Genomic DNA, 12,349 nt, shown 5'->3' with positions numbered 1-12,349 from the left:
GTGAGTGCCACTGAAAATCAGCTCGTGTGCCGTCTTCGGCATGCGTGCCATAGGTTGCCTACCCCTGCATTAGACCAATGAATTCATCACATATTGCAGGGGTAGGCAACCTATGGCACGCGTGCCGAAAGCGGCACACGAGCTGATTTTCAGTGGCACTCACACTGCCTGGGTCCTGGCTACTGGTCCGGGGGGCTCTGCATTTTAATTTAATTTTAAATGAAGCTTCTTAAACATTTTAAAAACCTTATTTAGTTTACATACAACAATAGTTTAGTTATATATTATAGACTTATAGAAAGAGACCTTCTAAAAACGTTAAAATGTATTACTGGCACGCGAAACCTTAAATTAGAGTGAATAAATGAAGACTCGGCACACCACTTCTGAAAGGTTGCCGACCCCTGACATATTGTCTTGGATAAGTATGATGGGTTACCTTTGCCAGCATTCCCATATTTTGAGATATAGCCTGCTAAAAATGGTTCAAACTGAGCCACAAGCTCCAACAATCCCAAGAAATTTCCATTCTGCAATGATCCAAATGTGTCATTTGATCCCCGGAAAGGCAGACCACGTTCAGCTAATGTTTGAATAACAGCTATAACACACTGCAAGACATGTTGCCAGTATTCACGCTCCCCTTTAATTTGTTCTTCCAATTTTTGTGTCACTCCAAAGCCCTGTCTTTGATTTAAATATGTCAACATTGAATCTGTGTGAGGAGTGCTATTTTCATGTTGTTCAATTAAAACTGTATTCCGCCAGTCACTAAATCCATCTGCAGCATGTTAAAGGTTTATATGCAAAAAGTTTGCAAACAAAACAGTACACAGACCCTGTTGATGGTGAATACAGCAGCCATTCTCGAGTGTATTTCTCACCATTCGCTTTCATGCCGAAAAATATTTTTTGTGGACAATATCTTGTTTGTTTGCCATTGGTAAAAGTCTGACATGATTTCTCAAATGGCCCAGTGTGGTGTTGACAGTCATTTGGTTCACGATCTATCCAATAAGCTACATCATTGGTACTGAAATCAACCCACATACCAGTATCTTTTCTCCTATTATTTACAGCATGAGCAGGTTCAGTCCCTGACACATCCACACCTTCTAGAACAATGTCTGTTTTACCACCAGGAGTAGGATGATCAGTTACAATCTCTGATTTCCTCGCATTATTTTGATCTACGTTAGTAGGACGCCCCCCTGGTTTAGGTGGGAATAAGTAATAAAAAGAGAACAGAAAAACGGTGGAAGAGTGTGTAGTGGAGTGTAAGGAAGTCTAAGAAAGTTCTGATTTTTCCCATGATGACTTCTTCGATGCTTTTTTTGAAATATCAAATATCAATTTTTTTCAAAAAAAAAAATCTCATTTTTTGGGGTGCCCCCTGCTTTGCTGGTGCCCTAAGCACATGTTTAGTCTTCCTATTGGGTAATCCAGCCCTGCCTGCAATGTTTCTAGATTACATAGTGCCTTGCAGTACACAGTCACAAAAATTCCTTCCTGATTCCAGCTGGTACTATAATCCATGAGATTTAATTACATAAATATGGACGTTATCCAATAACTTTAAAATTCCAGCCACAGCATTTGATTCTACAAACTCTTGTTGCTGTGAATTCCACAGGTTGATTTGATGGAATACAAAGTAGTATTTCTTTTCATTTGTTTATGCCAAGCTATTCATTTTATCAAATGACCTTTTGTTCTTCTACTATGCATTAAGGTATTAAAGAAGAGACTAATTAATTTTTATTATAATCATAATTTAGAACAACAATCTATTCACATCCTCCCTGCTCCAGCCTAAATGAGACTTTACACCAGAGCTAGTTAATAGGACCAATGCTGCAGCCAGTTCATTGCATTATTATGTAATGCAATAGGTGTTTTGCATATTGAATACCTAATTCTGCCCTATAAGGAAAAGCTATGACTGAAGAAATTGATTCCTTTGCCTGTTATTGTTGTAACATTTTTTAAACCTAAAATAATACAAAGAGAGTCAGAAGTCATCACACAATAATTACTAAAATCAAGAATTCAACACTTCTTTCATTTAAATGACCTTCCCAAAAAGAAGCTAAAACTGTATATGAAATAAAAACTTTAAAAGCAAAGTAGCGTGCAAACCAAAACCCCAGATCCAAACTCTGCGATAGCTCAGATATGGATTTGAATTTAGCAGTTTAGATACCACTCTCCTGAAGAGTCACAAGAATGTCAAGCAGATGTATGTAGGCTAGTAATGCTGATTTAATTGTCTGAAAGGTGACCTGTAAAGGAAAATAAATTGGAATGTGTGCCCGCCCTCCTTCTTTATAATGTCTAAAGAAGACCTTAAGTGTGTGGTGTCTTGTCTATCTTGGAAAACTCTATGGCAGCTGGACGACAAATAGAATTGTGACATCACAAGCACAAAGAAAGAGACATCTGATTAAATGAGAGAGGAAATTATTTGTATTCACAGCAGGTGAAATCCTGGTCCTATTGGGCATTGACTCCAGTGGGGCCAGGATTTCAGCCACTATTCAAAACTCTATTTTTGGTTTGTGTTGTAAAAACCAATTTAACATAAATGACTGAGAAGCACTTGGAAGAAAGGATGGCTCTAAGATTCAGCACCACTGCCTCTTCAGTTAAGGTGTGAAATGTTCAAACCTACATTTCTAAGCCTTCCCACAAGTCTGCTCATAAAACCAGGGAAGAGCAAACAGTCCTGCTATTTATAAAGAGAAACCAAGCAGATTTTACATCTTTCAGCACTTCTTTATACTGTACTTCCTAATAAAAAAAAAAACTAAACAAGTTATTATCTTTGTAGGTCAGCTTTAATTGTCTTGATAAGCTACGTCAACGGTAAAAAAAGAGAAATGGCTTTTTAATTACCAGCAGCTTCTTTGCCACACCCTATCTAGCAATAGTTGTTAGGTAGGACAAGCTTTTCTTACATTGCATCATTAACACAATAACTTGCAAATGTAGAGGCCTTGCGTACCCTATAATTCAAACTCCCACAGGAAGGAGGTGCTTAGCTGTATGATGTCTGTGGAGCAGCTAGATGATTTTTTGAGTTGGGGTCAGCCACAGGTCACTTTCTCTATAGTGTTGTCTACGTGAGAGAATTTTTACCAACCTCTGGTTTAGTTGCATTAGAGAGACTTCTAAATTAGCACCCACTGCATTGCTTGGAAAACAAGCATGCAATCAAAAGTAACCTAATTCAGCAGGAATCCCTAAAGACCCAGGGAATTTGTACAAAAATTCTTACAGTTGTAACACTGGTTCAGCTGCATTAGTATTAGCAATGTTGGGAACTGGTGTAAACAATTTTTTATCTCCAGCAGCTGTTTTCAACATTGTGTGAATTAGACAGGCACCCAGAAGATTTAATTGACATAGTGCTGAAAATAGCTGTTGAAGTTTGAGAGCCATTTATATTGGGGCTTTCAATATTGCTAATACTCAGGCAGATGAAGCAGTGCTACAGCTGTATGAATTTTTTGTACAAATTCCCTGGGACTTCAGGTAAGTATCTTTCTTGACATAAATTCAGTAAATGGGGAATTAAGGGTCAAGCTGCTGATTAATTTAAATCATTTAGCATATATAGGTTAATGAGCTATATAAGTAGGATAGTACCACATACAGAGTTTTGATTATATATATATATATATAAAAATAGACATATATATATATATATATATACACACACACAGGAAACCCTGTAGTGGACAATTATGGAATAACCACCTATCCTTAGTGAAAACTTCTGCTTTAACTTCATCAGTTAGTGGTTGGCTTATGCCCAGTAGGATGAAACTTTATATCACTTTTTTCAATCCTATTTAATATAATTAGGGATGCTCTTATCATTCTCTCATTGGAAACATATAACTCAGTATCCTAACACAGGTGCTAAAATAATGGATTACTCCTGTAGTTAGAAAGAGGGAGGTCACAACTACTCTATACTATTTTAACCCCCATACTTCTGCCCTACACATGCTTTTAATGGATAATGTATTTGGGTTACAATGTCATTGTCAGAGTTAGGAAGTGCCAACCCCTGCAAAAAGAACAATGAGATACTGTATACACTGATTGAGGAAATGTCTCCTCAGGAAATCCTTGTGGTTTGCTGTCATTATCAAGCAGGAGTAATATGCCTGTAAATTACACATGCCAGAACACTATCTTACAGCCCTGGCAGCACCACAAAACCACCAATATAAGGCAGAGTCTTCCAACTAAGCATCTTCATCAGCACGACAAAGAAAGCATCTATATAATAGAAAAATTCAGTCTAGCAGGAAACCTTCAGAAAATGTGCTTGTGCCTACATTAGCTTTAAGAAAATACTCAGCTACTCCCCAAAACATGCAGCCTCCCTTTTCAGCATAACTTACTGGATCTTAATGCAGTGTAAGAAAAGCTTGACCTATGCAGGAATTTAAAATGCATCCATCACTGTGACACCAGGATTATAAAAACGAACAGCTATTCCAAAAATTATAGTCTCATTTATCTTGTGATGTGCTGAGAAATGGAGCAAAGGTTTGTTTGTTTGTTTAATTGCATCATAAGCCACCCTCAGGAAATTCTAGGGGTAAAGTACTGAGAAGAGATGGGTGTGATGGATTCACACCCCACACACTATTGTGGTAATCTTTCTACAAGGTATGCCTTGTGAGGTATCATTTGAAAACTCATAACTTGCGAATAGGTAATATCATGGTAGAATACATGTAACAACATTATGTGTAAAGTTATGAATATAAGCTGAAATTAGGAGTTTTTCCAAGATAAGTCTGGGGAAAGGCTAAACCGGTTCCACAGAGACAAAAGGCAAGCTGATGCCCCAGCCAGGTGCATAGGCGGTGAGTTATATGGGTCCATGGTGTACATCTCGACCAATATTTGGGAACATGGGCCTGGCTCCACCAATGTTTGGGCTTACCACGCTTTGGGGGGCCCCACGCTTAAGGGGAACACAGGTCCAAAGCTGTCTGGGGGGTTAGCAGGGGGCCTGGCGCTGGCAGCAGCAGAGGGCCTGGCTCCAGCCCGCCCCGCCGGCTCTGGCGTCGCTCAGGGGAGGGGATGGAAGCCGGAAAGAGGCGGGGCAGGGGCTTGGAGGAAGGGGTGGAATGGGAGCAGGGAGGCATAGCAGGGGCGGGATGGGGCCAGGTTGCTTGCTGCTGCTGGCGCCAGGCCCTCCGCTAACCGCCCCAGGCTGCCCTGGACCCCACATCCCCCTGAAGCACGGGGCCCCCAAAGCACAGGGCGGTTGCCCCAGTCCGTCCTATGGACAGGATGGCTCTGCTTGGGCCTGTTCTGGGCACCACCAAAAATTATACAAATGTAGCACCCATGGCCAGGTGTCAACAAAGCTGATGGGCCATCACCTATCAAGTGGCCATTCTTTGGCAAGAAAAGGGGGCAGGGCTAAAGAGATCTGCATCTTAGCAAAGAAACAGCATAAGGTCTCCTTCCTCCACCACATCCTGTGGTTCACAGCTGGAAATGCTTTTCATTGAGGGACTGAAACTATAAAAAGGAGGGGCAAACACCCCCATCACCTTCTCTCTCTTGTTCCCTGCCCATCTCAGTCTCTGCACCCAAGAAGACAAAGGAAACAGTCACTGGATTCTGGGAGAGGGGTCCTGACCTGAAGACTTTGGTCAGTAATGCTGTTGGAAGCATGTGGTGAGAAACTTTGCTTTAAACCGAATATAGTTTGTTAAGTTAGGTATTAGAAAGAGTTTTATCCTTATTTTTCTTGTAACCATTTCTGACTCTCATGCCTCATTACTCGTACTCGCATAAAATCTGTCTCTTTGTAATTAATAACCTTGTTTTATTGTTTTATCTAATCGAGTGTGTTTAAGTTAAAGTGTATGGGTAACTCCATTTAGGGTGGAGAGGGGTGTGTGTGTGTGTGTGTATATTATTCCCTTAAAAGAATAATGGATTTAATGTATTTGGACTGTCCAGGAGAGGGCTGTGCAGGACAAGATATACATTTCTGAGGGAAAACCTGGGACTTGGAGTGTGTTGGGGTAACCCTTCAGTGTAACCAAGGCTGGTGAGAGCCAGAGTGTGACTGGTAAGCTGCATTTGCACAAACACATCTGCGAGTGACCTGTGTGCTGGCAGGCGATTTGTGAGTGGTCCAGGTTGGGAGTTACAACAGTAAGGCATTGCAAGGCATCCCAGATTGAAGGGCAAGAGTGACATAGTCCAACATAGGTTGGGATTGCACCCCAGTATGTGACAGTGGGTTAGACGTTTTAATCTGAAGGTGTTCAGATCTCTAGTCTTTTAATATCTTGTGGAAGGGTGTTTCACAGCTGTGGGACCAATTCCTTCACATCTTGGATGTTTCAATTCTACAGTCCCTGAGGAGTGAGGCTGTCATGGTCAAGAGAGAGTTCTAACTCCTCTTGCTAGAATAGGATGGGACTTTAGGCACTAAGACATTGGTAGCATCATCATTGATGCTTAGACTTTAAATTGTTGTTTCTCTGTTAGGCTCAGGCTTCATCGGCTATGCAGGATGGTCTTGTATTCTTTGCAATCACAGAGGCTGTCAGTCGTTTTGCAGAGGTGCATACCACAGAATTGGAGGAAGATACAGAAAACATGGATTCAGACACCACAAATGGGTTTATTTTGCTCAGGACTTCTTACTTTTCTGCACAGCTTAATTTTGTGATTAAAATGATCATCAGAGTTTCTAGTAACATGGTTTAATATTTTCAGAAACCTTACTGTATTGACAAGTGCTGCAGTGATTGGCCTCCGCTGTTTATTATGTTCTATATATTTCAGAAATGGAGCTATGAAGCTATAAAGACAAGGTAACTGGCCTTTTGGAGTTTAAACTGTTCGCTGTCTACTGGCTAGTGCTACTTCATCTGTCTGACATTGAAGTACATTGCTAAGGGGATGATAAGAACAGTCAGGTTACAGAAGTCCATTTGGCTCCTTCATGTACAGTGGAGATTGCTCAATGGACTCAAGTAATAGCTATTGGTTCCTGGCTTTGAAATAACTACACCTACACCTGATTTAAACCAAAAACAGGGGGAGGGGGGGAGTATTCAGTTTTCTCTCTGTTGGGTTATTGGGCTCAATGAAAAAATGTTTTGTTTAAACTTTAATATTCAGCATCACCTTATTCCTGAAATTCTCACATACAAACTCTCATGTTGCTGTTGGATGTCTTTGGACAAGAACTGTGGACTTACCTCATAAGAAAAGGCATTTTCTTCCAGAAGCTGGAGAATATACCACCCTATTTTAATCTGCAATTAGGAGTTCATTCTCTTTGTTTGGTTTTCTATTTTATTCATAACTTTCTATTAGTCGGTTACTAAATAATTGATAAACTATCAAACAATAGCAGTTGGAAAGTAAAACTATCTCAGAGAGGTAAGGAAATATAAACTGGCATAATAAGTGTTAAATATAAATATCTACCATTCCACTGTTGTTGTTGTTTTTTTTTGGGGGGGGGGGGGTAGGGTATCCTAGATTGGTGCGTTCACAGATGAAACTAGGTTAATTGGATAACCACTCTGCCATTTCTAAATAAGAAGTATTGTTTTGGATCCATATAATTAAAGTGTGTTAATTCCACTGAATATATGCTAAAATCCCTCCTTCAGAAGAATGAAGCATCAGACAACAGTGCATCCATACCACTTTTTTTGTTATATTGTTATGCCTTTTTTTTTACTGAGTACACTTTTCACAATTCTGTAAGCATAAGTACAGAAGTTAATTAAAAACATAATAATATAACTATAAATGGCCAAATTCAAGTTTTGAGGGGTGTGGGTGTAAACCCATTGAAGTTAATGGAGCTGCTTCCCACATGCATCAGTGTTGAATTTGTCTATACTAGGTTGAATTTGGCCCAATGTCAGCAAAAATGACACTAAAATCCACACTGCTCTACTCGAACCCCTCAGAAAAGACCTGGTTTAAATAGCATACATGGAAAATCAGCAACTGGGGTTCTGTTGATGAATGGGTAAGCAAATTCTAGAGTGGAAGGCTCTCCTCTGCAAAGTGCTGTTATGTAGAGGTTTGTACTCTAAATGGTCCAAGGCAACAAAAGCACAGCTCAGACTTCTATAAAATATTGTTTAGCAAAAGGTACAAAAGGGAAACAGACTGAATTAATCCAAACAAAAAGGTCTACTGCTAACACCTAAGGACGGTGTTGAGATCATGACTGGTAAACAAGAGGAGAATGAAACTGGAAATCAATGAACCAAAATGGGTATACTGAAAATTAGATCTAGTTGGTGGACAAAATAATAAGGGGACAAGTTATTCTACCCATCAACCCCTTTCTGGGGTAACTAAAAAAAGAGATTACAAGTGTGAATCAGAACGATAGGTGTGTGGAGATGAGTAGCTTGGACAGAGCAAGCTTTACCACCATGGCTGTCACCTCCCTGCCTGCGGGGACCACAGTGTCTATTATGCCACCATTGGACCTTCATTGTGCTGATCTTGAGATGGCCTGACCAGAACAGAGAGGGAGACCCAGAAGACATTGTCACTTCTATCAGTTCGGGCTAAATCTCTAATACATCCTGGAATGCAACACTTGGGTTCCTGGTGTCACCCTCAACCCTGCTCTCTCATGTGTCTCTCTCTCTCCCCTTTTGCCTTCTGTTTAATCAGAGTCTAGCTTAGTTGGCCAATGCTGTCTTTTGCAACACTGTTGCGTGCCTAGGACTGGAAAGGCAGCTAAAAGCAATCCCTTAAACACCCTGCTACCAGTACAAGTTTGCCAGCTATCAGAGGGTATGTCTGCACTGCAACATAACACCAGGGTTCAAACTCAGGCTAACCTCTCTTCTGTTTACACACAAATCCCACTAACCCAGCAGCCCAGGACTCCATGGGGGTAGAGGGTTCGAGCCTTAGTAAAGCCGGGACCCAGGGTTCAAGCCCTATTGCTTTGCAGTGTCAACACAGCCCCACTGGACTTGTGCTCTGGGAGTCCCCCAGAAGCAGGGCCAGCTTTAGGAAGTGTGGGGCCCAATTTGAACATTTTCGGCGGGGCCCTGGCAGGGATGATTTAAAAAAAAAAAAAAACATAAAAAAAAGCCTTTCATTTCTTAGCAACCGGTTCCCTATAAAAAGTTCTGATTTAAGGGATGTGCCACAGTATGTATTTTTTGTACCAATAAGGGTTACCATACATAGGAATTACCATACATACCATAGGAATTTAAAAATTCCTCCCGGACGGCGATTTAAGAACCAAAAAGCCTGACATGTCCGGGAAAATACGGATGTATGTTAACCCTACCTAAAGTTCTTTTCTAAAAAGATGGGCCTGAACTAGAAACGAGCTCCGTTTCACATGTGTGGGTCCCCACCACTCCCTGGGGGTGTGTGCACATGTGTGGGTCCCAGCTGCTCCCTGCACCCCTCATTGAAGCAGGTGTGCAGGGTTACTGCTCTGGGAACTGCAGGGCACCACTGGACATGGGGTTGGCTGGAGGCAGGGCAGGGGCTGGCTGGAGGTAGGGTCTGGCTGCAGGCAGGGCAAGTGGTGCGGGGCTGGCTGGAGGGATGTGTGGGGTGGACTGGTTGGCTTCAGGCAGGGCCGCAGGGGGGTGCGGCATGGGTTGGCAGGGCTGGAGACAGAGGAGTGCGGGACTGGCTGGCTTCAGGCAGGGGGGTGCGGCAGGGGCTGGCTACAGGCAGGGCAGGGGGTGCGGGGCTGGTACGGGCAGGGCAGGGGGTGCAGGGCTGGCTGGCTTCAGGCAGAGCCGCAGGGGGGTGCGGCAGGGGTTGGCTAGAGACAGGGCAGGGGGTGCGGCAGGGGCTGGCTGCGGGTAGCGGGTTTGGGGCTGGCTGCAGGCAGTGGCAGGGCAGGGGGTGCGGGGCTGGTGCGGGCAGGGCTGGTGTGGGCAGAGGGTGTGGCAGGGGCTGGTGGCGGGCACGGGATGCGGGGCTGGCTGGAGACGGGCTGGCTGTGGGCAGGGCAGGGGGTGCGGGGCTGGCTGGAGACGAGCTGGCTGCGGGCAGGGCAGGGGGGGCAGGGCAGGGGGTGCGGGGCTGGTGTGAGCAGAGGGTGCGGGTACAGCCCACCCTGTACGGTAAGTGCCCCCTCCTTTTCCCTCCCCCACCAGGGTAGCAGCAGCAGCCCGGGGCTCGGGGTCTATTTAAAGGGCCTGGGGCTCCCCTGCTTCCACCGCCCCGGCCCTTTAAATAGCCGCGGGAGCCCTGGGGAAGCGGCGGGGCTCCAGCGACTATTTAAAGGGCTGGGGCAGTAGAAGCAACGGGAGCCCCGGACTTTTTAAATAGCCCCGAGAGCCCCGCAGCCCTACCCCAGGGCTCCAGCAGTGGGGTTGTGGTGGCAATTTAAAGGACCTGGGGCTCCAGCCCCTGCTGGGAGCCCCAGGCCCTTTAAATTGCACCCTGGGGAAGCAGAGCCACCCCGGTACGGCGCACCGGCTCTTGTTGGTACGCTGTACCGGGGCTTGGGCCCTCTTAGGGGCGGGGCCCAATTCAGGGGAATTGGTTGAATTGGCCTAAAGCCGGCCCTGCCCAGAAGTATTCCGCAATCCCATGGGCCAATGTTCTTTCTCCTCTGGACAGTCAGTTTTGGTGGACAGTCAAGTTTTCTCACACACTGCAACAAAGCGCTAGAGCGGCCACCTTTTGGAAGGGCACTAGGAAGTCTGGGATATGGGTAGTTGGACTGGGGCCAGCATAATCCAGTGTAGATGAACTCCAGGTTCAACAATCGGGGGTTACAAATGAGTGTAGAGGCTCTAGCCTTAGGTTAACAAAGGTCTGCTAATTTGAGTTCTACTAATGGTGAGCTTACATTGCAGTGTAGACATACCGAGAATGGCTGATAGGACTGTGTGCTATGCACGTATTTCTCCTGCAGTGAGGCTGAAAGTACATAAGAGTATGTCTACAGTCAAAACACCTGTGGCTGGCCCAGGTCAGCTGATTTGGACTCAGGTTGTGGGGCTATAAAACTGCAGGGTAGATGTTCAGACTTGGGCTAGAGCCTGAGCATCTACAGAACCCATGTTTTGTTATGACGTTAGAGGGTCCTAGTGAACTTACTCACTCCATCCCTTAATGAGACTAGGACGGGGTCAATTGCTATAAATGGTAGGAGAGTAGGAACTCCAACCTCAGTAAGAAGATGGGCTTCATTCATCAAATAAGGCCCAAACTTGCTTTAGATGGCTATTTCAAAAGGGGAAACACCTACTGGATTAGGAGGCACTCTCCATAGCTGCACAGCTAGGAGACTAATTCCGCAGCTGCATCAGAGAACATTCAGTCTGAATAGAAGCACCTGAGCGTAGAAAGCAAATTTTGTGTTTATTCTATACCTTGTGCAAATAAGTAGTGCTGTTTCTTTCAAATCACAGTTTGATTTGAAGTACCAAGATACACTCTGTGAAATAGAACAAAGTTATACTGTATTGCTGATTAGGAAACAAATTTCCTTCCAGGTATCATCTTCCAGTATTTTAACTTAAGATTTTTAGCCCATAATTCATTAAATTTATCAACCCTGATGTAATAAGGTGTAAATGAAACACTCTAAAGTTAAGATATTCTTGGTAATATGTAAATCCTGTCTGAAAGTGGATTGATCTCTCACATCTCCCGGGAGTCTGTCTCTTCCCTTATCTGCCCAAGGAGTGAGAGTCTCTTCTTGCTTCCTCCCACATCAAGATTCTGAAGCATTCCATCATGGATTTTCTTTCATTTTCAGCAGAAAGGTGTGTAACTCAGTTGTTTCAGTTTACAAGGCTTTATGTGAACATATTATTTGGTTTCAATCCACTCACATTTGCACCATTTCCCTCTTTCCCCAGCTTGTCCCTGGCCTTTGCTTTCAGCTAAAAAGTCAAAGCAAAACTCATGCAAAGCCACTGAATTTCATCAGGTTTCACATCAGAGTCATACAAAAATGGCTTCTGCATTGAGAATATAGATGATGGCCATGCAGTTGCAGTGTTCTCCTGTGCCCAACTTGTAACACTAGTTCTTCTGTGAGGAAGGCTGCAAATTTTCTTGTGCTTTTAATCAATAGTTATCTTAATTTTTCCCCTCAATCATGCTTAGAGGACAGAGCTCTGTTTCTTTCAAAAGTGACAGTGTCTTTAACTTTTCTCAGGTAACAGTGAAAGTCAAATTTAGTTTAGATTGAATATAAGAAGAATTTCTTGACAAAGAAAACAGAAATGAATTACTCACTGTTAAAAGCATGAAAGATAGCTTAAACAAAAGAGTTGCATGCTCACAGAATTTTTATTATTAGTTTTGTTAGTAAAGC

The sequence above is a fragment of the Emys orbicularis genome, chromosome 5 (genome assembly GCF_028017835.1).
Source record: "Emys orbicularis isolate rEmyOrb1 chromosome 5, rEmyOrb1.hap1, whole genome shotgun sequence".
NCBI lineage: Eukaryota > Metazoa > Chordata > Testudines > Emydidae > Emys > Emys orbicularis.
This window is presented reverse-complemented; position numbering follows the sequence as displayed.